This window comes from Giraffa tippelskirchi, chromosome 8 (assembly GCF_054371585.1).
Source record: "Giraffa tippelskirchi isolate mGirTip1 chromosome 8, T2T-mGirTip1v1.2.pri, whole genome shotgun sequence".
NCBI lineage: Eukaryota > Metazoa > Chordata > Mammalia > Artiodactyla > Giraffidae > Giraffa > Giraffa tippelskirchi.
Window position 1 is genome coordinate 14,395,698 of NC_137282.1, and position 26,451 is coordinate 14,422,148.

At 40.5% G+C, this 26,451-nt stretch overlaps 1 protein-coding gene and 1 long non-coding RNA gene across 2 annotated transcripts in view; one reads left to right on the forward strand and one right to left on the reverse strand.

Moving 5' to 3' along the window:
* LOC145518640 (uncharacterized) overlaps nucleotides 1-26,451 on the reverse strand; it is a 379,656-nt gene that overhangs the window by 204,988 nt on the left and 148,217 nt on the right. The window contains exons 5-10 of the transcript XR_014063068.1: nucleotides 22,446-22,619; nucleotides 20,806-20,953; nucleotides 19,051-19,173; nucleotides 15,350-15,530; nucleotides 12,075-12,371; nucleotides 2,966-3,122 (exon numbers count right to left, since the gene is read on the reverse strand). The gene's annotated coding sequence lies outside the window, so the exon portion shown is untranslated. The remainder of the gene's footprint in view (nucleotides 1-2,965; nucleotides 3,123-12,074; nucleotides 12,372-15,349; nucleotides 15,531-19,050; nucleotides 19,174-20,805; nucleotides 20,954-22,445; nucleotides 22,620-26,451) is intronic.
* LOC145518642 (uncharacterized) lies at nucleotides 33-19,208 on the forward strand. The gene is made up of 4 exons (XR_014063072.1): nucleotides 33-119; nucleotides 15,442-15,535; nucleotides 16,342-16,480; nucleotides 18,947-19,208. It is a non-coding gene; the product is annotated as an uncharacterized LOC145518642 (long non-coding RNA).

The window sequence follows — 26,451 nt, forward strand, 5'->3', positions numbered from 1 at the left end:
GAGAGAGTCTGACCGGCGCCATCTTGTTAACTTCCCCACAACCACTGTTTCACTCCCCGATTTCTGGCTCCTGTCATGAGGACTGTGGCTCTCCAAAGTGGAGGACATCATATCTGCATGTACTTTGGTCCTGAGGCCTGGGGAGATGTGTGGAATTTACTTGCCCTCATTCTATGTCTGAGTCAAGACCATCTTATTTTATACTGATCCCCTCAAAGAAGCTTTACCTTTTTTTCCTGATAAGTAAAAGACAATGTTATGCTGACAGGCTATGAATTGAATCCCAGGAGGCAAAAAAAAAAAGGAAATTTAGCAAAGACAAGGTTCTGAAGCATTTAATTCTGCCACCGTGAACAGCTGTGTATGAAATCCTTTAACTTTGCCGACAGGCACCTGGTGTCTTTAGTTACTGTCATTTCCTTACTTGACTTCTTAAAATTTTCTTTCCTTATGGCTAGTGTTTTACCAGTGCCTTGTGGGCTGAGGATTAGCTGAAGGGTGAGTAATTAGGAACTAAGATTCATAATGCTTCCTTATATCATGTAAAGGTCAGCGAGTATATTCTCTTACACACAGATAAATTTCATTCTTATACATAGAAATAAACCAGTGAGCCAGCCTTCTTGGGGATGATTTGGCTGCTGAAAAGAACTACAAAACAAAAGTATGTACTTTTTTAAAACAGATTAAAGACATGATCAGAGTACCTCATAATAATGAATTTATTGCCAGCCCAGCTCACCCTGCATGTGAATGAGGCAAACTACCTATACTTGGCCCTATGTCTCCTTCTGTTGCAGAGATCAAACTTTTAAAAAAAATTTTATTTTTTATTTTTATGAGACTGAGAGACTGAGACCCTAAAATATATTGGATGATCTTTCTCTGGTTCTTATAAGTTCCAGTAATCAGTTCTTACTAGCCCACCTAGGGAATAGGCTTCTGTGAAATGATTTATCAGGAAATGGTACGGTCCCAGTGCATCTATCAGCAAGTGTCACTGCTGTGAAGCAGCTGTAATTCTCTGAGGAGCTTTTCTCATCCAACTGTAGATACCCTGTGGTCTAAACTTAGCCATTTATACCCTGAATATCTACCCACATCATCCCTCCTTCTCTCCTCTTTCATCCACAGGTACGCTCACTCACACAAACACACTGACACAGACACGGTCCCACACTCCCTCCACACTGTGCGGGCCTTACTATTTCTCCAATTATGCGTAATAAAGAATATGACAATGGAAAATGAGCAAGAGATTCAACATGCTATGACATATCTAGGCATTTCTTAAACTGAAGGAATTGTCTTCTCCTTCAGAAAAGATATACATCTCTGTGATGTGTTTTGGCTTAAGGTGTTGCATTTATTGATGATAAAAAATGTAATACTTAAAACTTCTGTTTAATTGAATAGGATGGTGGAGCAGAATTTGGCCTCGGTACCCCAACACCGAATTAAATCTAGGAGATAAGAGTTTTGGGGCTTCCCTGGTGGCTCAGATGGTAAAGAATCTGCCTGCAATGCGGGAGACCCGGGTTTGATCCCTGGGTTGGGATGATCCTTTGGAGAAGGGAATGGCTACCCACTTCAGTATTCTTGCCTGGAGAATTCAATGGACAGAGGAACCTGACAGGCTACTACAATCCATCGGGTCACAAAGACTTGGACATGACTGAGTGACTAATACTTTCACTGATAAGAGTTTTGGGTGAAGTAGAAAAGATTAACTTTATTGCTTTGCCAGTCACAGGGGGCCACAGCAGGTTATTGCCCTCAAAACTGTGTCCCAACCTAGCAGGGGTAGTGAGGAGTTTTATAGTAATGGTTCCAAGAGGGTGTGATCAACTTGCAGACATTCTTCTGATTGGTTGGTAGAATAGAAGGGACTCGGCATCATCAACCTTCTGCTTCCAACTGGTTTGGTATCGATGTGCTGTGGGCCACATACAGTTAACTCCTCTCACTTGGTGGGGATTTTAGTAGCTGCAAAACTGCTCAAAGATATTGTTATGTATACCCCTGGGGGGTGGGGTGTGTGTGTGACCAAGACCTTGTCCCAAGGCTACACATTTCTTGATGTGTTTCTTGAGGGTTTCTCCCTCCTCTGTCTCAGCATCCCATCCCTTTTCTAATTAGCAAATGTTTGAACCTGCCCATTGGAATTCAGGGAAGGTCATGAAGGTTGAATGAAGTCCATTTTCTATAATGAAAAAATGGGGGGGGGGCACAGAAAGGCTTTGTGCCCAGGAGCCCCACAGGATCCTGCTCAGTTTCAATAGCTCTTCCAAATACATCCTTCCATTATCTTGCTGCTTAACTCTGGCAACCACGACACAGAGTCTATGAATTCATAAAATATATTAGAGATGCTGCTATAAATGTGTAATTGATACAAGACGTTTACATGAAGCCTACACAAAAATTCTCCAGATTTCATCATCTTCTTCCTTCTTAAACCTAAATACAAAAGCCACATCTTTTCCTACAAAAAAATAGTGCCCTCCCCCTTCACACTGCTGGTAAGTTCCAGAGAGAAGTAACAGAGTCACACATTCATATCATTTGTGTTTATAATCAGGTGAACCCCAAGAAAGGACCAAGCCTTCTCTTCCTAGTCCTAGATTTAAAGTAACATATCTATGTGGCTTAGCTCATCCCCATACTAGTTCAACAAAAAGTTATGTTTTTGTCACTTTCACGCACAGATAAAGCTTGTATCAAGGTTGTTGGGGAAGGCATTGCGATTTTTCAATTTAAACAACGGCTCCATATCAGTGAAGTCTTGGTTAAACAAATTCCCAGAGAAACACAAGATAAGGCAAATCTATTAGGATATTAAATGGAAAAATTGTTGCTGTATTATGTTTTCCAGTAGGGGACAAAAAAAAAAGAGAGAGCATATGGGTATGAGTTGATAATTATCCATTAACCAGTGCAATTAATAGATTCTCCAGACAATTACCTTGACCCAAATATTGCTCAAGCCCACATGATCGTGTTGACGGTAGATGACAGAGATCTCAGACCTAATCTTATCCTGCTTTGCTGGCCTGTGCTGAGAGCAGTCAGGTGGTCCTGCTCATATCTGTGTTGGATTTGCTGGTCTTCAGTTGTAGAAACTAGAAACAGGGAATAAGGAGAGACAAAGAAGTGAAAGCAATATATGGAGGGTGAAGTGACATTCTTTCTCTTCTCCAACTAGTGATTAAACTAAAACAATATTTGCCTTACTTGGTTCAGGACACTAGAGCAAAAGAACAACAACGAAAAACCACAGACTAGGGGTCTTAAACCATTCCTTAAAGTCAGGAGGCTGGGAAGTCCAAGATCAAGGTGCCAGAAGATTTTGTGTCTTGGTGAGAGCCCACTTCTTGGCGTGTAGACACCAAGATTGGGTGATTTCTAAAATTGCTCATGGCTCAGAGGCTGCATGTTCAAATAATGGATCTATCTTTACCTTTGTCTCCAGGCATCTGAAGGTGTTTAATTAATAATGTAAGAAGTGAACCTCTTTGTGAGGTCATTTCACTTGCAACACTATCATTAGATGCCAAGGATACCATCCCCAGGGCAGAAATATTGAGAGGACAAGTCCTAGAATTTAAAGGCAATACCATGATTGCATAGTTGAAGGACATAAATGCATTCATGCTGTGGAGGGTCAAACATAAAGAAAACTCACTCATTTCCAAAGCAACCCTTTGATAGCAATCTAAAAAAATCAGATTAAAAGAATTCCAGACTCACCGCTGGATGCAAAGCAGAGTGATGATGTCATGTGTGTGCTAAGTCACTTCAGTCATGCCTGACTCTGTGTTTCCCTATGGACTGTAGCCTGCCAGGCTCCGCTGTCCATGAGATTTCCCAGGTAAGAATACTGGAGTGGGTTGCTATGCCCTCCTCCAGAGGATCTTCCCACCCAGGGATTGAACCCACATCTCCTGCAGCTCCCACATTGTAGGCAAATTCTTTAATGTTGAGCCACTTGGGAAGACCTGATGATGTCATGAGACAGATTCAAATACGACACCCTACAGGAAAACTTTCTTCAAAATATCCTTTACCTGGAATCTCAGGGGACTTCAGCCCCATCACCTGCCTTCCCTGGAAACTCTCTAGTTTCCTTATTGCTTTCTTGAGGTAGTTTAACCAGCAGTACACACACTAGTCCAAGTGTGACCTAACCAGTACTTTGTACAAACATTTTTTTAAAAATTTACTTTTTATTGAAGGATAATTGCTTTACAGAATTTTGTTGTTTTCTGTCAAACCTCAACATAAATCAGTCATAGGTATAAATATAGCCCCTCCCTTTGGAACTTCCCTCCCATCTCTCTTCCCATCCCACCCCTCTAGGTTGATACAGAGCCTCTGTTTGAGTTTCCTTAGCCATACAGCAAATTCCTGTTGGCTATGTATTTTTACATATGGTGATGTAAGTTTCCATGTTACTCTTTCCATACATCTCACCCTCTCCTCCCCTCTCCCCATGTTTCCAAGTCTATTCTCTATGTCTGTTTCCCCATTGCTGCCCTGTAAGTAAATTCTTCAGTACTATTTTTCTAGATTCTGTATATATGCATTAGGATATGATATTTATCTTTTTCTTTCTGACTTACTTCACTCTGTATAATAGGTTCTAGGTTCATCCACCTCATCAGAACTAACTCAAAGGCATTCCTTTTTATGGCTGAGTAATATTCCATTGTGTATATGTACCACAACTTCTTTATCCATTCATCTGTTGATGGACATCTAGGTTGCTTCCATGTTCTAGCTATTGTAAGTAGTGCTGCAATGAATAATAGGATACATGTGTCTTTTTTCCATTTTGGTTTCCTCAGGGCATATGCCTAGGAGTGGGATTGCTGGGTCATAAGGTGATTTTATTCCTAGTTTTTTAAGGAATCTCCATACCGTCTTCCATTGTGGCTGTATCAGTTAACATTCCCACCAACAGTGCAAGAGTGTTCCCTTTTCTCCACACCCTCTCCATCATTTATTGTTTGTAGACATTTTGATGAGGGCCATCCTGACTGGTGTGGGGTGATATCTCATTGTGGTTTTGATTTGCATTTCTCTAATAATGAGTGATGTTGAGCATCTTTTCATGTGTTTGTCAGCCAACTGTATGTCTTCTTTGGAGAAATGTCTGTTTAGGTCTTTTCCCCACTTTTTGATTGGGTTGCTTGTTTTTCTGGTATTGAGTTGTAAGAGCTGCTTGTATATTTTGGAAAGTAATCCTTTGTCAGTTGTTTCATTTGCTATTATTTTCTCCAATTCTGAGGGTTGTCTTTTCACCTTGCTTATAGTTTCCTTTGCCGTGCAAAAGCATTCAAGTTTAATCAGGTCCCAGTTGTTTGCTTTTGTTTTTACTTCCATTACTCTAGGAGGTGGGTCATAGAGGATCTTGCTTTGATTTATGCCATCCAGTGTTCTATCTATGTTTTCCTCTAAGACTTTATAGTCTCTGGTCTTACATTTAGGTCTTTAATCTATTTTGAGTTTATCTTTGTGTGTGGTGTTAGGAAGTGTTCTAATTTCATTCTTTTACACATAGCTGTCCAGTTTTTCCAGCACCATTGATTGAAGAGGTTGTCTTTGCCCCATTGTATATTCTTGCCTCATTTGTCAAAAATAAGTTACCCATAGATGCATACGTTTATTTCTGGGCTTTCTATCTTATTCCATTGGTCTGTATTTCTTTTTGTGCCAGTACCATACTATCTTGATGACTGTAGCTTTGTAGCATAATCTGAAGTCAGGAACGTTGATTCCTCCAGCTCCATTCTTCTTTCTCAAGACTGGTTTGGCTATTTGGGGTCTTTTGTGTTTCCATATGAATTGTGAAATTTTTTGTTTTAGTTCTGTGAAAAATGTCACTGGTAGTTTGATAGGTATCGCATTTAATCTGTAGACTGCATTTGGTAGTATAGTCATTTTTACAATATAGATTTTTCCTACCAAGGAACATGGAATATCTCTCTCCATCTGTTTATGTCATCTTTGATTTCTTTCATTAGTGTCTTATAATTTTCTGTGTACAGTTCTTTTGTCTTCTTAGGTAAGTTTATTCCTGGATATTTAATTCTTTTTGTTGCACTGGTGAATGTGATTGATTCCTTGATTTCTCTTTCTTGATTTTTCATTGTTAGTATATAGAAATGCAAGTGATTTCTGTGTACTGATTTTGTATTCTGCAACTTTGCTAAATTCACTGATTTGCTCTAGTCATTTTCTGATACTATCTTTAGGGTTTTCTATGTACAGTATCATGTCATCTGCAAACAGTAAGAGCTGTTTCCAGCTGGAATCCAACTGTTATGTCTTCCTCTTGGATTGATCCCTTGAACATTATGTAGTGTCTTCCTTATCTCTTGTAATCTTCTTGATTTTAAGGTCTATTTTGTCTGATAGGAGGATTGCTACTCCATCTTTCTTTTACTTCCCATTTTCATGGAATATATTTTTCTGTCCTCTCACTTTCAGTCTATCTGTGTCTTTAGGTCTGAAGTGGGTTTCTTGTAGACAACATATATATGGATCCTGCTTTTGTATCCATTCAGCCAGTCTGTGTCTTTTGGTTGAAGCATTTAATCCATTTACATTTAAAGTAATTATTGATATATATGTTCCTATTTTCATTTTCTTAATTGTTTGGGGTTGATTTTGTAGATCTTTTTTCGTCTCTTGTATTTCTTGACTATATGTGCGTTTAACATTTGTTGTAAAGCTGGTTTGGTGGTACTGAATTCTCTTAACTTTTGCTTGTCTGAAAAGCTTTTTATTTATCCATCAATTTTGAATGAGATCCTTGATGGGTACAATAATCTTGGTTGTGGATTTATCCCTTTCAGTACTTTAAATATATCCTGCCATTCCCTTCTGGCCTGCGGAGTTTCTGCTGAAAGATCAGCTGTTAAACGTATGGAGTTTCCCTTGTATGCTATTTGTTGCTTTTCCCTTGCTGCTTTTAATAGTCTTTCTTTGTATTTAGTCTTTGTTAGTTTGATTAGTATGTGTCTTGGTATTTTTCTCCTTGGGTTTTTCCTGTATGGGACTCTGTGGACTTGATTATTTCCTTTTCCATGTTGGGGAAATTTTCAACTATAATCTCTTCAAAAATTTTCTCATACCCTTTCTTTTTCTCTTCTTCTTCTGGGACCCCTATAATTTGAATGTTGGTGCATTTGATATTGTCCCAGAGGTCTCTGAGACTATCCTCAGTTCTTTTCATTCTTTTCACTTTATTCTGCTTTTCAGAAGTTATTTCCACCATTTTATCTTCTACCTCACTGATTCATTCTTCTGCTTCAGATATTCTGCTATTGATTTCTTCCAGAGTATTTTTAATTTCAGTAATTGTGTTGTTTGTCTCTGTATGTTTATTCTTTAAATCTTCTAGGTATTTGTTAATTGATTCTTAGTATTTTCTCCATTTTGTTTTCAAGGTTTTTGATCATCTTTACTATCCTTATTCTGAATTCTTTTTCAGGTAGTTTGCTTATTTCCTCTTCATGTATTTGGACTTCTGCATTTCTAATTTGTTCCTTCACTTCTGTAGCATTTCTCTGCCATTTCAATTTTTTTTTTTTAACTTATTGTGTTTGAGGTCTCCTTTTCCCAGGCTTCAAGGTTGAATTCTTTCTACCTTTTGGTTTCTGCCCTTCTAAGATTGGTCTGGTGGTTTGTGTACGCTTCATAGCATGAGATTTGTGCTGAGTATTTTTTGTTTGTTTGTCTGCTTGTTTTTCCTCTGATGGGCAAGACTGAGTGAGGTGCTAATCCTGTCTGCTGATGATTGGTTTGTATTTTTGTTTTGTTTGTTGTCTAGATGAGGCATCCTGCACAGGGTGCTGCTGCTGGTTGGGTCATGCCAGGTTTTGTATTCAACTCGTTTCCTTTGTGTGAGTTCTCATTATTTGATACTCCCTAGGGTTAGTTCTCTGCTAGTCTAGGGTCTTGGAGTCAGTGCTCCCACCCCAAAGACTCAGAACTTGATCTCTGGTCAAGAATGAAGATTCCACAAGTGTTCTGTTATGGCATTAAGTGAGATTAAAACACCCAAAAATAAGAAACCAAAGATGAACCCCAGACAAGTGGCAGTTACAAAATCAGGCAAATGATAATTAAAATAATGGAGTATACACATATACATATACACCCACAAGCAAAGTCAAAACAGTCCAACAAAAATAAAGTATAGTAGATTGACCTGGCAAACAAAGGAAATAAAAAATTGTATTTATCAGTTAAGAACAAAACTAAAGCACAAACCAGAAAACCAAACTAAAGCAAGGTGCCAAGTGGGGAATAAAGCAATGAAAACAAAACTAACAAATATGTTGAGAGGAAAGAAAAGAAATAAAAGAAAGCAAGACTAGTTATGCAAAGTTAAATAGAGGTAGATAAAGAAGATTTATATACATTAAAGGTTAACTGCAAGAGGAAAAGAACAGTAGGAAAAGCAAACAAAGGAATAAGTGTAGAAAAAATAATCATAGGTTTCAAAATTAAAAATTAAAAACAGACAAAAAAAAATGGTAAACTCCACAGAACTGCCAAAGTCCAATGTAGACGCAGAGGTTCATAACAACAATAAAAATTGTGACTGAACATACACATAAACATATACACTCATAAGCAAAATCAAAACAGTTCAACAAAAATAAAGTATAATATGTTGACCCGGCCAACAAAGGAAACCAAAAATTATATCTACCAGTTAAGAACAAAACTAACTAAAGCACAAATTGGAAAACAAAACTAAAGCAAGGTGCCAATTGGGGAATAATGCAATGAAAATAAGGCTAATATATATGTTGAGAGGAAAGAAAAGAAAGAATAGATATGCAAAGTTAAATAGAGGTAGATAAAGATTTATATACATTAAAGATTAGCTGCAAGGGAAAAAGCATAGTAGGAAAAGCAAACAAAGGAATAAATGTGGAAAAATAATAATAGGTTTAAAAAATTAAAAATTAAAATAAAAAAAAAGAGGAAAGAAAAAAAAGGGAAACTCTACAGAACAGCAAAAGCCCAATGTAGAGGCAGAGTTTTATGACAATGATAAAAAATGTGACTGAGAAAAAAAAATCAAAAGCTTAATTAGATTTCATAGTGCCAATAAAATTGACAACTACAACAGGCGGGGGGAGGAGGAAAAAAAACCCAAAAGCATCTACAGAGCAAGTGAAAACCTAAGAATAATAAATGTTTTTCTTGAGTCACTGCTGTCAGTCCTTTCCCTCGCTGGGAGTCACAGTCCACCTCACCTCCCTAGGATGCCCTTCAACACTGTGCTGGTCTCTGGACCTGCTTTGGGGGCAGCTCAGATTCTAATCTGCTTCTACTCCTGTGTGTTCTTGTCTCCAATGTCCACAGCTATCAGAGCTAGTTTGTTTTCTTTTGTGGGAGCTCTCAATGTCCTTTTATATATTCCATAGGCACAGAGTCTGCCTAGTGGATCGTGTGGATTTAATCTGGAGTTTGTATAGCTGGTGGGAAGGTTTTGGGTCTTCTTCCTTAGCCACACTGCCCCTGGATTTCAATGGTGGTTTTATTTCCACCTCTGCATGTGGGTTGTCCACCGGGGTTTGCTCCTGAGGCTGCCCTGGAGGACTTGGGTTCGCCCCTGTGAGGGCCAGGTGTGGAGGTGGTGTAGCTGCTTGGATCACAGTGGTTCTGGCAGCACCAGGTACTCAGGGGAGTTGGCAGCTAGGGCAGCAGGAAATACAGTTCTCTAGAAGGGTATGGCAACCAGTATTGGTCAGTACACTCCAGCATTCTTGCCTGGAGAAACCCCCTGACAGAGAAACCTGGCAGGCTACAGTCTAAAGGGTTGCAAAGAGCTGGACACGACCGAAGCGGCCCTGCGCATATAGATGCAAGATTTTTTTTTTGCCTGTGGCAGCTCTGCCCCAGTGAGAGTTGAGCATGAAGGTGGCACAGCTGCTTGGTTTGTGGGGACCCTGGAGGTGCAAAGTGTGCAGGGACACAGACTGCCTCTACCACAGGAGTTATGGCCCTATCTGAGTCTTTTTTCAAGCCCCTTACAGCTGGCAATCAGAAGGCCTCTTTGGCCAGTCTTTCTCCGTAGCTCCGCCACTTCAGGTACTTAAAGGGCTCCCTTGGCTGGGGTCCTTCTCTATTGTTTGGCGCGTCAGGTACATAGAGGGGCCCCCTCTGTAGATCGGTGTGTCAGGCACTTAAAGGGGAACCCTGGGTGGGGTCCTACTCTACAGTTCAATGCATCAGGCGTTTGATGGGCCAGCCTCTCTATTGTTCAGCTGCTGATGCTGGCCTGTGGGGAGAGGCGATGGTGCTGGCTCCACCCCCTACACGTGACTCAGCAGTATCGCCTTGCTTTCATGGCTGCCTGGCTTTCCTCCATAGGCATTTCCCACCACAATCTCCTCCCTCACATCCATCTCTCTGCAGTCAACAGCAGCCCTCGCCCTGGGATTGCTCCACAATCCCTAAATTCCAGCTCCTGGCTGCTGCACCTTCCAGGGGACCTGCGTCCCTGTGCAGGATATGTACGGCTGCAACAAGGACTGTCTGATTCTCATTCCATTTAGGCTGCCACAGATCAGCTGTTTCAATCCCAGCCTTAAATGTTTCTCCTCTGATTCAGACAGTTTTCCCTGTGTGGGGATTGGACCCCTGCTTCAGCTCCCCCACCCACCAAGGTCAGGGCCAGTCCTACTCACACCCCTATTTGTTCCCCGAGTTCCTTCATCCTACCGAGTTTTGCATGGTTCTATATATTTTTTTCCACTGGTCTGGTACTCCTGTCCATTCTCAGCTGGTGTTCTGCACACACTTCTGTGTCTGAAGGTGTATTCCTGATGTATCCGTGGAGAGAGATGTACTCCACGTCCACCTACTCCTCCGCCATCTTGTTCTCTCCAACTATACTTCTGTACATTTGTGTTTGTTTTATGACCCATATCCTTGTCTGGTGTAAAAAATGTATTGATCTTGTGGCCACAGAAGTATATTCAACAAGAGCCACCCAGAAACAGTCCAAAATGATGGTGAGGTTTATTTTCTTTATTGAAAAGATAATCAGTTTCAGTTATAAAACAGACTGTTGTATCTAGGAATAGGTGTGCTAATGTGGCATAAGGCAGTGTTTCTCATGCTGAGAAGTAGGACTTAGTTGGGTCATGCCATGTTAGACAGGAAGAAAGAAACAAAGAAGAAAAAGAAAAGAGAGAAAGGGGGAAAAAAGAAAAGAAAATGGATAGAACATATTAGAAAATGTCTCACAATATAGTTCAGTGTTGCTTTATGAAACATTTGTTGCCCTGATATGTACTTAATGCACAATAAATCAATTGTGCATATTTATAGGATTACATGGGCTTCTCTGATAGCTCTGCATAAAGAATATACCTGCAATGCAGGAGACATGGGTTCAATCCACGGGTCAGGAAGATCCCCTGGAGAAGGAAATGGCAAACCATTCTAGTATTCTTGCCTGGAGAATTCCATGAGGAGCCTGGCAGGCTCTAGTCCATGGGGTCACAAAAGTCAGACACATCTTAGTACCACCACTACCACAGGACTGCAGCGTAAAATGTATTTCCTACTTTAGGTTATGCTTAAAAATTGGGAACGCTACTATAAAAAGACGTGAGAAATGTTACTAAAGAAAGAGAAAATGTTAAGCTTAGAAGCTAACAGGACATGGTCTTTAGAGGTCGGCCATGTGTAGGTACAAAAAATAGGGCTAGACGATAACTATATGCAGCCTCAAACAATGCCATTGCCTCATCATGATGGGAGCATCCCAGGCTGGACCACAACAGTGTCTGGTCCTCTCTGCCGTCACTATGCAGCCAGCTGGGTGAGACTGCTCATAGCCCTCTGAGGATGGAAGAGGGAATGCATCCAGTTTCAACCTTGTAAAATCAAACACAGACAAGGGTCTGCCCAGAGCTGTTATCTGTGATCAGAAATTACAGTTAAATTTTTCCTTTGAGTTCTTTTCTGCCTTTATATCTCCCCCTACCTTAAAAAAAATTGAATAAAAAGTAAAAGCACCCCTGAAATGATAACGATACCTTGAGTGAGGCATTTGTGTGACTTCTGGGAATTTCAGGGAGAGAAAGTTCATGGAGCTTGTCTTGTGGAGCAGGTAGCAATAGCTGGTCCTGAGGATAGCTTTGGCTGCTCTTTTTGTCAATAATGATTGACAGCTTGCTTCAGCTACAATGATGAGAAAAACATCTTCCCTCTAGCCTCTCTGCAAAGGCAACTGGGACTTACAGGCATTTATATATTTTAAATTACTCATCCTAAGGGGATTTTGATTTTGCTGGTGATGCAGGAATGAGAGAGAAGTTCTTGAAAGGCAGTCCCTGAGAGAAATTAAAAAAAAAAAATGAATGTTTAACTCTAACTGAACTAGAGAGATGGATATTACTTGAACTTTGGAAAGAGAATATCAAAGGCAGAAATGACGATGTTTGCTGTTTGCTATAGGATGTTATAAAAATCATGTAATCCCAATTAACTTTTTCTGTAATACCTGGTAGAACAGGGGTCCTGATCAAGTAATTTCAATTTAATACACATGAACTGAGAGTGACTCACATAAAAGACACTGAGCATAGTACTAGGGGCATAAAGAAGAATTACCAGGACTAATCATCTTCTGAACTCAACAGGGAAACAATGAATCTTAGTATACAGCATTAGATGGTATGTTGCCCACATCATAGAGAATGGGAGCCCCAAGACCTGTCGAACTGATCTTTGAGGATCCATACAAACCAGGGGACTCTACTTGACCCCTGAGATAGGGTCCACCACATCCTAACCAAGCCCTCTTCACTGTCGCCTCTCAAGTCTCCATCAAAACCATCCAACCTGGATGAGAGGATGTTGAGAGGCAACAGCCGAGTTGGTACACATTAGATTCAAATATGAATGTTTTCTGTTGCTACCGTTATAAGGAGGTTTCTCCAGTTTTAGGAATGCACAGTTCAGAGCAAGTGTTTCCTTTTCAAAAATAAAATTATTTACGTATTTATTGGTTTTGTTGCTGCATGGGGGCTTTCTCTGCTTGCCGTGAATGGTCTCCTCATGGCAGTGGCTTCTCGTGTTTTGGAGCACAGGCTCTAGAGCACAGGCTCAACAGTTGTGGTGCATGGGCTTAGTTGCTCCGTGGCATGTGAGATCTTCCCGGACCAGGGATCGAACCTGTGTCCCCTGCCCTGGCGAGTGGATTCTTAACCACTGGATCACCACGGAAGCCCCAGAGCAGGGGATTCCTGATACATGTGCCCTCCTACTTATTGATATCTCAGCAAGCATGGAGGTTCTTTAAGAGTTACATTTTCAGAGAGTGTTATCATGCCAGGATTTCTCAAAGCAGGATCTTCTATCTGCATTTGGATTAGCTTGGATAGAACTAAAATGAATTTTTGCCTCCCGGTTAAAATATTCTTAGTATCAAATTTTCCTTAGTAAGTGAGTTGAGATCAGGTGGCACAGTGATGTAAAATGTGGCTGTATTGTTGACTTAGGAGTTTGGGAGGTGGTTTATCAATGGGAACTGAGGAGGACTTGGGAGGAGCAGCCTACCCTTCAGACAGAAGTAGCTGATCACCGAAACTGCCACTGTACAGTGGTAATAAACACAGACTGGCTGCTAATTGGTTTTATAACTGTTTATACTTTCTCTTTAGACCATACACTGTTCCCTTGTTGCCTGTACCTGGGACGGAGGTCAGCCACCCCAACTGCCCCACTCCCTACTTCACTGGCTTGGGATTCCACATTTTGCAATACTCTAATCTTAAGCATGTCAATGCCTGATTTTTTTTCCTCACAACATTTAGAAACTTGCAGGTTTAATATTCTTTGGTTTATAATGCCAAGTACATATAAGTTAAACTGGAAATCTTGACATCATCTGAATTTTGGTAACGAGGGCAGCTGTCTTCTCTAAGCCCTGTCCTCACTCTCTTTTACATCTGGGGTTTATACATACTAGCATTTCAGTAAATTAAACATTTACTGAAAATATTAGCTAGGAATCAGCATCTACTGTTTTTCTTCTAATCATCTACCAATTCTTCAAATTCCCAAGCTTTTGAAACAGTCAAGAGGGAGCTGTTTTCAAGTCACATAACTCTGCTAACCTAGATAACTCTATCTTGGCTCATAGTAATCTACGAACTCCTGAAGCTTCCAAGAGTCACAGCATGCTTAGAGGTGAAAAATATCTTTCCTAAATTGGATTAAAGTAATGTGTAGATAAATATGTATATAATATTTTAATAAGGGGAGTAGATGCTGTTTTCTTTCATTATGTCTTCCATTCATGTTGCTCTGAATTTAGATTGCAGAGGAAGTTGTTAAATTACATTTAATAATAGAGCAGGGCGTTGAATGTATATTAATTAAATATCAGCAGATGGTAAAGGGAGTCCTCGCTGAGTAGGAATAAGGAGAGAGAGTTCTAACTGCTATGTAATTAAGTTGAACCTGCAGAAACAATGGAGGTGTGATTACTTTTTTATTAACACATTATATGTACATGTGATGTGGACAAGTTTAATTACTCTGTAACTCCTATAAGGGTAAGTCAAGTTGCTCTCATATTGAGTTGGTCTCTGTTCCCAGTAAACATGATGGAATAGCCCATGCCACGTTATTTCCAAGCATCTTGATTGTCACGTGATGCAGGTTGGGAGATGGTCCCCATATGTCTCCATATTCGGATGTGTCTTAGTACCATCAAGCAGCACCTATATCCCCTGTTTCTTGCAAAATGTTAGTGGGTAATTCTCAAACTTCAGAAAAATGTAGACACAGAAAGGTAAACTTATCTTTCTTGCTGAGGCATGTCTTGGCTATATCACAGTTGATAATCAGATTTTACTTGGTTTAGAGAAAAAGTTGGTGACGAAGAAAATGAATCAGTTTTGGCCTTGAGGTTGGTAAGCAAGTGAGTTGCCTTGAGTTGCAGGCAAGTCTACTCTCTGAGGGTGTATTTGCCTTTCATGATCATTTATTTGTTTGAATGCCACTGTATTTATTAAGGGCTTCCCAGGTGGCACTAGTGGTATAGAACTCGCCTGCCAATGCAGGAAACATAAGAGAGGTGGGTTTGATCCCTGGGTCGGGAAGATACCCTGGAGAAGGGTATGGCAATCCACTCCAATATCCTTGCCTGGAGAATCCCAAGGAGAGGAGCCTGCTGGGCTACAGTCCATAGGGTCACAAAAGAGTCAGACACAACTGAAGCAACTTAGCACACATGTATTTATTAAATGACAACTGTTATGCGTTGGTCATTGATATGCATATATACTTTTGAACTTCATACCTTTTCTTTTCTGGTGGTGGTGATCTTGAAACCAAGTGGGGCTCTGTGGGACTCCAAGGCTAGGAGGCTTCTCTGTCCCCCATTTCTTGTAGGCAAGACTCCAGCCATTATAACCTTCCATGAGTTCCAAACGTTGGATCTGAACAGTTGCCAGTCAAGGGAGGACCAGCCAAGAAACCACCTGAGGTAAGGTTAAAGGACCAGCGAAGGTCATCAAGATTAGGAGACAGACCACCTGACAGGAGATTAAGGGTGTGCTAAATCCGACTCTTTGTGACCCCATGGACTGTAGCGCACCTGACTCCTCTGTCCATGGCGATTCTCCAGGCAAGAATACTGCAGTGGGTTGCCATGCTCTCCTCCAGGGGATCTTCCTGACTCAGGGATCAAACTCAAGTCTCTTATGTCTCCTGACAGGCAGGTTCTTTACCACTAGCACCAACTGGGAAGCCCAAATTTGGGGAAGCCCAACACTTCTTCTTGGCAACAGTAGGATTTGAACCAGTGCCCCTCCCCCCCCCGAAGAGACTAGAGCCTTAATCCAGTGCCTTAGACTGCTGTCCATGCTACCTGGTACTTAAGGGAGTGCAAGCCCTGGAGCAAGCCCTGTCTGTACCCTAATCTTATCTTTGGTCCACTGTTATAAAGCCTTTCATCAAATCCTCTGGGACTAAGACATATTTTTTCAAGGCAAAAGCCTATTGTGTCTCCTTTTGCCTGAGAAAGAAATAAAGCTATATTTATCTACTTCACCCAAAACTCTGTCTCTGGGATTTGATGATAATGGCACTGGTATACAGAGAGGCTGAGGTTTCAGTATCAGTCTAGCTTCCAACAATGTTTCCATAGAATTCTCAGAAAGCTGAAGATCTTAGGAACAATGATGGATCAATCTTCACATTATTATTATGAGTAGGGCCCTTGATTAATAGTCTGTGATTGACCGGTTGGTGTGTGCACTCACTCATGTCCAACTTTTTGCAACCCCACAGACTGTAGCCCATGAGACGCCTTTGTCCATGGGATTTTCCAGGCAAGAATTCTGGAATGGGTTCTCCAAGATCCCTTGGAGAAGGAATCTTCCCAACCCAGGGATTGAACCTGCATCTCTTGTGTCTCCTGCATTAGCAGGTAGGTTGACCTAGACCTTCCCTAATCTGATTATGAATGCTCATTCCAGGGAGATAAGGTATAAGAGGGCTTCCCTGGTAGCTCAGCTGGTAAAGAACCTGCCTGTAATGAAGGAGATACTGGTTCAATCCCTGGGTCAGGAAGATCCCCTGGAGAATGGATAGGCTACACACTCCAGTATTCTTGGGCTTCCCTGGTGGCTCAGATGGTAAAGAATCCGCCTGCAATGTGAGAGACCTGGGTTCGATCCCTGGGTTGGGAAGATCCCCTGGAGGAGGGCATGGAAACCCACTCCAGTATTCTTGCCTGGAGAATCCCCATGGACAGAGGAGCCTGGCGGGCTACAGTCTATGGGGTTGCAAAGAGCTGGACATGACTGAGCGACTAAGCACAACACAGCACAAGGCATAAGCTAACTGTGTGGTACTTTTCAGAATGAGGAATGCTTAGGAGAAAGGACTTGTGAGACAATGGAAATCTTTGCTGATTATTTGTTTCCAGTGGGGAAAACGGGTAGTTCTTTAACTGCCTCAATTTTCTAGCTAGGAAGGTAAAAGTATTAGCAAGCAGACAGGCAGATCATATAAAGAAGCATGGTTAAACACCACTCCAAAGCCAACCTTAGCGCATTTCCCCCTCTGTTATGGTGGGACTTGATATCTAACTGGTTCTCTGTCCTCTTCTCAATGTTGTAGCCATAAATGCTAAAACCTGGCATCTCTGACTGTGAGCTCTTGATTCAAATGAGCCCAAAGCCAGAGATGGCCTTAGACAGCCCTAGTGAAAAACTGATGTGACTCAGTTCAGGGTCAAGCCAGTCTTAGTTCTAATCTCCTTTTTCCTTTTTCAAGTAACATTTAAGTACCAGGCTTTCCAATATGGATTTTAGACCAAATTCTCATCTTACACTCTAAATCCTATAACTGGATCTCCATTTCTCTTGGCTCCTGAATTGCTAACTTGCCCTGTATTCAAGTATTTTTAGAACTTCAGCAGTGTAAGTCACTTACCCAAGGATCCATATTCATCAGCCATGGAGCTGAATATCACCCAGAGCTGTCTGACGTCAGGGCCTGAACTATTAGTTACAAAGCTCTGATGACCTTGAGGTTTTTTTTTTTCTTTTGTGGGTCATATCTCTAACACTCAGAACTTTATGATTCATTTACCCTCCTCTTTGAAATTCTATTTAGACACACAAACTGAAATCACAGTAATCAGAGCTCCAGGAACAAGAACAACAACAAAAAGCAACTGCTAGCCTCCTCTGTCCATGGGATTCTCCAGGCCAGAATACTGGAGTGGGTTGCCAGGCCCTCCTCCAGGAGATCTTCCCAACCCAGGGATCGAACCCCAGTCTTTTATGTCTCCGCACTGGCAAGCGGGATTGTCACCACTAGTGCCACCTGGGAAGCCCAAATAGAATGATATATACTGATAAATTAGAATGCTATAAGGACTGAGGAAACTGATACATGTGCTGTTTCCATAGTCAGGTGCAGAGATTAAAGTGCTAGGTTGCTGGTTTCAAAAGTTAGCTTGTGAAACCTTAGATAAGTTATTTATGCCTTAGTTTTCTCATCTGTATGTGATGATAATAATACCTCCCTTACAGTGATGATTAAACTAATTATTATATATAAAGCAGTTACTACACTGGGCATACAAGTGTCACACATGTGTTTGCTATTATTATTATACAGCCTGGCACATAATTGTTTGAGGAATGGTTTTCTAAAAAAAAAAAAAAACAGAACAATGTTTGCTATGTGGTTAGTTGGCTACCCCTTTGACTTTCCTACCATTAATAAATGAACCTCAGGTATAATGAGGGCTTTAGAGGAGGTCTCAACTGATTATAGAATCTTTCTAACCCCTCAAAGCCTCAGGATTAATATTATAAAAGAAACATCTTAGGATCGAAAGGGTTCCCATATCTGGGATTTCTGCTCCTAGATGATACAATTCTTTTTTTTTTTTCCCAGAAGGAAATTCACGAAAATATTTTAACTGCCCCCTTTCATCCTATTCCAAGAAATTTTGGATTCAGAGGTTGTTTTAAATTATTAGGGCCTAGAATTAAAAGGTATTTGCGCCTGAGTCAAATATAAATCAGATGTGGGTAATGTACCCTCCTGGTGTAAGATCAGGGGGACTAGATTCCCGGCAGCCACCAACCATATCCTAGTTCAGATGTAGTTGAAAGCTGAAGGGCTGATATTGGTCCTCAACACATCACACAACCTTCCCTGCGTCACACTGAAGGGGAAAGTGGCTGCGAATGTGTGCATGATCATTCGGCCATGAATATCCTTTTTTTCCCCCAATATTAACAAAGTTATTTAAATGCTGATAGCCTCCTGAAGGATAACAACATTAAAAAGATATTCTCCATCTTGTATTTGGAAATTGTTTTAAAATGTACCTACTCCAACTCCCCCACTTTATTTATTTATTTTTTTTCAGATAAGGAAACAGAGGCTCAGAAAATGGATGTGCCCTGACACTTGTCACACCATTTAATTTACGATCTCTCACTCTGGCCTCAGGACTCTTTCCAGTGCTCTCACCTGAAACATCACTGGATCCAACTGTGTTGAAATGACTAAATCATGCCTGGGAAACAGAAGGAGTGCATATGGTCCCTTGTGAATCTGGTCCCAAATCCTTGTGGGAGCGCTGTTTACCTGCAGCTTTTAATGAACAAATAAAGTCCATGTGTAATTAAGCACCATCATTTCCACTTGATCCTAAAAAGCTGATCAGGTTTACCCCAGTTGGGTTCACCGCCAGCAATAACGTTCAGGTCAGGTTGCTGTCTGCTTTCCATAACATTAAATGTATAAACTTATTTTCGGTAACATTAGATGTATAAATTTATTCTCCTTTGAATCTATGGCTTCCAACTTTGGTTCTGTGGTAAGATTTGGAACTAGAGCTGCCTTCTTCAAGAGGAGGGCTTGAAATAAAGATCAGTATATCTAAACGTGCCCACTACAGTTCTAAATGAAACCTCTTTCTAAAATAAAGGAATCAGCACTCAATTATTAAATTATAAGACCCAATTAATAATTCATTTTTATTAATACAGATAATTCCTCTGCATCATTTAAAATGCTTATGGCAGTGCAGTAGGGAGTCAAGGCAACATAAATTTATTTTCTCAAGTTGGTCTTATTATTTTTCTAAGATAAACGTAGGCAACCTGACACATTGTGGAGGGAAAAGAAAAACACAATATTTCAGACTGAAAAAAAAAAAGACAGTTCCTAACAATAAATAAATCCACCATGGCCTTCAAAAATCGAAAGAATGCAGGAAACTTTCACAGTCAGAAATAAGACAGAACAGTATATGTCTGGTATTTCTCTGCCCTTGGCAAAGAAATATCTGATTTTTCTAAATTGTGAAAAGCTATCTGAGTAGAAAAAACTCCCTTCTTCCCTATAATTAAAAGGAAAACAAGAAAGTGCTCTAGTCTCATGGACATTAGACACCAGATCATTTGGGGGGCGGGGGGGTAAAAGACTGACAGTTTCAAGCATGGTAACTCCTAAGCTGCAAATAAATCCCAAGATATGCAGTCCAATAAAGTAAAATTTCTAAAGTAAGGTTAGAAGGTAGAGCATATCTCTGGCCCTGAAGAAGACACCATACGTGGATGAGCTTATAGCATCAGGATGTGGACACATGACTCAGGTTTGAACTGGACTTCATATTAAACATCATGGCTCAGACAGTAAATAATCGCCTGCAATGCAGGAGACCCAGGTTTGATCCCTGGGTTGGGAAGATCCTTGGAGAAGGGAATGGCAACCCACTCCAATATTCTTGCCTGGAGAATTCCATGGACAGAGGAGCCTGGCGGGCTATACAGAGTCAGACACGACTGAGGGACCAACACTTACCTTTCCTTTCATGGCACTGAACTAGCCTCAGCTTTTCTCACATTCCTGAGTGTCAGAAAAAGTCCCTGCAGCTCTGGATGCTGCTGTTCTATGCAAGTAAGACCACGTAATTTCTCCGTCCTCCTAGCCAAGGTGATACGCAAAGCAGGAGACAGGCCTCCATCCATTTGAGACATTGTACACGTCCCTGTGGTTTAATTTTAGCACATCCTTTTTTTCCCCTCTCAGGAAATGGAATGCAGCTTCCCCAGGTAAAAAATGGAAGAATGGCTTCTATATTGGGGTCCTTAATAGATAATTAATGATTCAGATGGGGTTTTTATGGAAGCTTAAGTCCAAACTTTGGATTCACCCTTAATGAATCTACGTTCAAAATACTTCAAGAAAACCACCATCTCCACACGCCGCTGCTCCCACCTGTGTCTGAGATGTGGTATTTCTCATCTGGGTTTCGGCTGCTGGATCTCCTCTCCAACAGATTTCCCTGCTTTCAGCCATGTGTCCTGACACGTGACAGCCTGTTCTCAGTACGAAGACAAACAGGATCCTTCTCAACTATGTTGACCTGAAACAAAAAGACAGCCAGATATTTTTCCAGGAAAGAGGGATTTCTCAGCAATTAGCAAAGAATTGTAATTCAGGGTCTGCAACAATGGCGAGCCATGGTAAGTCCCCACCCAGCAAGGAAAGGAGAACATTTTTAAAGAGAGGAAAAAGAAGTTGGGAGCATTATAATAAACAAAAAGTCCATGGCTTTTTGTCCTTAGCTGAGTTTTTGCCAGGAAAGAACTGGAGTCTTTCCTCTTCCTGTTGGGTTCCCGTTTAGGGGGACTTCCCTGGTGATCCAGTGGGAAGGACTCCGCAATCCCACTGCTTCAGGGGGTGTGGGGGGAGGAGAGGTGGGGGAAGTGGGGGCCTGCATTCAATCGCTGGTTGGGGAACTAAACCCCAGATGCCTTGCAGCACAGTCAAAAAATAATAATAATAATAATAACAAAACTAAAGAAAACAACAACAAAAAACCACACCCCTTCCCCTCTGGTCTCCCAATTCTATTTAATTAAGGTTTCTCTTGATTAATTTTTTACAATTGTAAGGCAGATCATGCCATTCATCTGCTCTAAATCCTCTGACAATTTCTCCTATAGGAAACTGGCCTTCACTACCCTACTGTCCTTATTTCTCTTACTCTCTCATTTCCTTTCTCTCTCCCTACTGACTCTGCTCATTATGAAATATGTCAGGCATACTTCTAACTCTGGACCTCTGAATTTGCTTCGGAGAATTCTCCTTCTTCAGATTACCACATAGCATCGACTCTCCACTTCTTAAATCTTTGCTCAGATATTCCATTATTAGAGAGGTCTTTTCTAACCAAATCTGAACAAAATGTCACACTCATCCATTCTCCATACGCTTCACCAACTTTGTCCCTAGCATTTATGATCACTTGACTGATTTGTGTTGATAGATGGCTGAGTTGCTTTTTCCCTCTAGCTGCTGAGAATGGGGATTCACTGTGGTGGATCCTGCATCTAGAAGAGTGCTGCTAAGTTGCTTCAGTCGTGTCTGACTCTGTGCGACCCCATAGACGGCAGCCCACCATGCTCCGCCATCCCTGGGATTCTCCAGGCAAGAATACTGGAGTGGGTTGCCATTTCCTTCTCCAGTGCATGAAAGGGAAAAGTGATAGTGAAGTCGCTCAGTCATGTCCAACTCTTAGCGACCACATGGACTACAGCCTACCAGGCTTCTCCGTCCATGGGATTTTCCACGCAAGAGCACTGGAGTGGGGTGCCATTGCCTTCTCTGGCATCTAGAAGAGTGCCTTGTATCTAATAGTTGCTCAATACTTATTTACAGAATGAAGGAGGATTGAAAAGACTATTCTAATGGGTTACAACTGGTTAAATTCATTCTCAACGGTCCACACAGATTTTGGTTGCATCAAAGAAGATCCAAGATGTGAAGTCTAGTTTTCATACACTTTCCCACCAACTCAAGTAACTAACTTCTAGGAACTAGCTAGACTGTGAGGTCCTTCAAGGAAGGGATACCTCTTTTTGTTGTTTTACTTCCAGCAACTAACACAGGCATGCCGGTTGCTGTTGTTCAGTCTCTGTAAGTCATGTCTGACTCCTTGCAATCCAATGGACTGTAGCATGCCAGTCTCCTCTGTCCTCCACTCTGTTCTCCCCGAGTTTGCTCAAATTCATGACCTATATCGGGGACTTAGTAAATGTTAATAAATTAAAATTTTGTCAACACAGGGTACAATTCTTTCGAATCAATATTGCTCAGTTTGCACAAGATTCACAGACTTTGAATTCAACTTTAAACATAATAACATATTAAAATTACTGCAACAGCATACTTAAACAGATTAACTACTTTTACCATTATCCCTCCCAGTACAAAAAATTATTATTATTATTATTTTTTAATTGCATCTTCTTTATTTTTTTCTTCCTATTGCAGTTGCTTTACAATGTTGTGTTAGTTTCTACTGTACCATGAAATGAATCAGTTCTATGGATACATATATCCCCTCTCTCTTAGACCTCTCCCATCCCCTCATCTCACCCCTCTAGGTCACCACAGAGCACTGAGCTCAGTTTCTTGTGCTTTAGAGCAGGTTCCCACTAGCTGTCTATTTTCCAGTACAAAAAATTATATTAGCCATAAAGATCTTCTCTTTTACAAATTCCATTGTCAAAATTGCACAGAAAGTTGGTGCACAGAAGTCTTATGAGTCTTATAGTATAAAGTGAAAGAGATTAAGATTAGTACAAACAGGATATCTGAACTTTTAAAAAATACCGAAATTTCAGTATGGCAGTGTTGAGGATTTTCTTCCAAATTAATAGTATGATCAGCTCTGTCTTTTATAAAATTCTCTGGGGAAAAAATTTCTTTGTGTGCAAAATTTCTGATGGTCTTCATTTAAAGAAAGAAATTATGACTTAAAAAAATTTCTAGCCATAAGCAATTAGCTAATTACAAATTGACAGTTCCTGTATTAATACACTTGATATTACTAATACTTATAACATTTTTTGAGTACTTCATCAAATGTCAAGCACTATGTTGAGAGCTTTAGATGTAATGCTTATTTAAGCCTTAAGCAGACTTGTGACATGGGTACTAATATTATCTCTATTTTATAGACAAAGGAATCAATATGTAGATATGTTAGTTTTCTAAGATCACACAATTAGTACTTGATTGAACTTGGTCAAATTCAGATCCTTTTGGCCCCAAAGTCCAGGGTGTTAGTGTCCTGTTTTATAAGCTCTAGTCAGTTATATGACTGGGGAATGTGCCCTGTTTTCTCATCAAAATATGACTTAATTACAAAAGATTATCTAAAGTATACTATTCTTTATACAAGAAAGAAATTTAAGAAACTATGCATGTATCTGCTAACCTATGCAAAAAGAAAAAAAAAAAAAAAATGGAGGATGAATAAACCAGAAACTAATGAGCTGAGTTACCTAACAGTTCAGTTCAGTTCAGTCACTCAGTCATGTCCAACTCTTTGCAACCCCATGGACTGCAGCATGCTAGGCTTCTCTCCATCACCAATTCCCAGAGACTACTCAAACTCATGTCCATTGAATCAGTGATGCCATTCATCCATCTCATCCTCTGTCTTTCCCTTCTCCTACCTTCAATCTTTCCCAGCATCAGGGTCTTTTCAAATGAGTCAGTTCTTTGCATCAGGTGGCCAAAGTATTGGAGTTTCAGCTTCAGCATCAGTCCTTCCAATGAACATTCAGGACTGATTTCCCTTAGGATGGACTGGTTGGATCTCCATGCAGTCCAAGGGACTCTCAAGAGTCTTCTCCAACACCACAGTTCAAAAGTGTCAATTCTTTGGCACTCAGCTTTCTTTATAGTCCAACTCTCACATCTATACATGACTACTGGAAAAACCGTAGCTTTGACTAGATGGACCCTTGTTGGCAAAGTGATGTCTCTGCTTTTTAATATGCTGTCATGGTTGGTCATAGCTTTTCTTCCAAAGAGCAAGCATCTTTGAATTTCATGGCTGCAGTCACCATCTGTAGTGATTTTGGAGCCCCTCAAAATAAAGTCTGTCACTGTTTCCACTGTTTCCCCATCTATTTGCCATGAAGTGATGGGAATGGATGCCATGATCTTAGTTTTCTGAATGTTGAGCTTTAAGCCAACTTTTTCACTCTCCTCTTTCACTTTCATCAAGAGGCTCTTTAGTTCTTCTTCACTTTCTGCCATAAGAGTGGTGTCATCTGCATATTTGAGGTTATTGCTATGGTGGACAAAAATATGAGGGAAAAGGACATTTGCATAATCTCAAATTATCTCCCCACATGACAGTTAACAATTTTAAAGGAAAGTAACTGTAAAGTGGAGATATGTGACTGATACAACTTTAACAAAGTCATCAGAATCAACATCATCAGTAACAAGACATATCAACATCATGTGCCCCTGCTATAAAGCACTAAGAAGCTCACAATTCATTTCTGTGCTATTCTTGCTAAAAATGGATAATCTCAATCGAATCCTGAGAAAATAGCAAGGAAATATAAATTTTAAAATATTGTATAAGAAAAATAACCAGTATTCTTCAAATATGTAAGCACCTGAGAGAGAAAGGTATCAAGTACTTGGAACTTTCACAATTTGGAGAAAAGGGATAAATAATAATATGGAATCCTGAATTGGAACCAGAACTATGAAATAAACATTAGCTGAAAAACTGGTGAAACTAGAACAGAGTCTATAGATTATTTACTAATAACCCATATATTCCAATGGTAATTTTCTGGATTCAGTCCTTCTGGTTATATATGATGTAAACCTTAGGAAAAACCAAGTGAAGAGTACACAGAAACTCTGTGTCCTAGCTTTGCAATTTCTCTAAGTCTAGTGTTTTGAAAATCAATTTTAAAATATAAAAACATTTGAAAATAATTCTAAGAGGCCAAGATGAGATAGTTTATATGAAATATATTCTTCTCTAAGAGGAGAGAAGATAATTCGGAACATGCATTTTATTGAGCACTATATTCATCTGCTTAAGTTGCCATAATGGAATGTCACAGATCATGTGGGTTAAATAACAGAAATTTATTTCTCACAGTTCTAGAGGCTTGAAGTCCAATCAAGGTGCCAGCAGGGTTGATCTCTAGTGGGACCTCTCTTCCTGCCTTGAAGACAGCTGCCTTCTTGCTGTGTCCTCACAGGCTAAGAGAGTGAGAAATCTCTGGTATCTTTTCCAATTCTTCAGTTCAGTTCAGTCGCTCAGTTGTGTCCAACTCTTTGTGACCCCATGGACTGCAGTACACTAGGCTTCCCTGTCCATTATCAACTCCGGAGCTTGCTCAAACTCATGTCCATCGAATCAATGATGCCATCCAACCATCTCATCCTCTGTCGTCCCCTCCTCCTCCTGCCTTCAATCTTTCCCAGCATCAGGGTCTTTTCTGGTGGGTCAGTTCTTCACATCAGGTGGCCAAAGCACTGGAGCTTCAGCTTTAGCATCAGTCCTTCCAATGAATATTCAGGACTGATTTCCTTTAGGATGGACTGGTTTGATCTCTTTGTTGTCCAAGGGACTCTCAAGAATCCTCTCCAACACCACAGTTCAAAAGCATCAATTCTTTGGCACTCAGCTTTCTTTATGGTCCAACTCGCATATCCATACATGACTATTAGAAAAACCATAGCTTTGACTAGATGGGCCTTTGTTGGCAAAGTGATGTCTCTGCTTTTTAATATGCTATCTAGGTTTGTCATAGCTTTTCTTCCAAGGAGCAAGCGTCTTTTAATTTCATGGCTGCAGTCACCATCTGCAGTGATTTTGGAGCCCACAAAAATAAAGTCTGTCACTGTTTCCATTGTTTCCCCATCTATTTACCATGAAGTGATGGGACTGGATGCCATGATTTTAGTTTTTTGAATGTTGAGTTTTAAGCCAGCTTTTTCACGCTCTTCTTTCACTTTCATCAATAGTCTCTTTAGTTCCTCTTTGCTTTTTGCCATAAGGGTGGTGTCATCTGCATATCTGAGGTTACT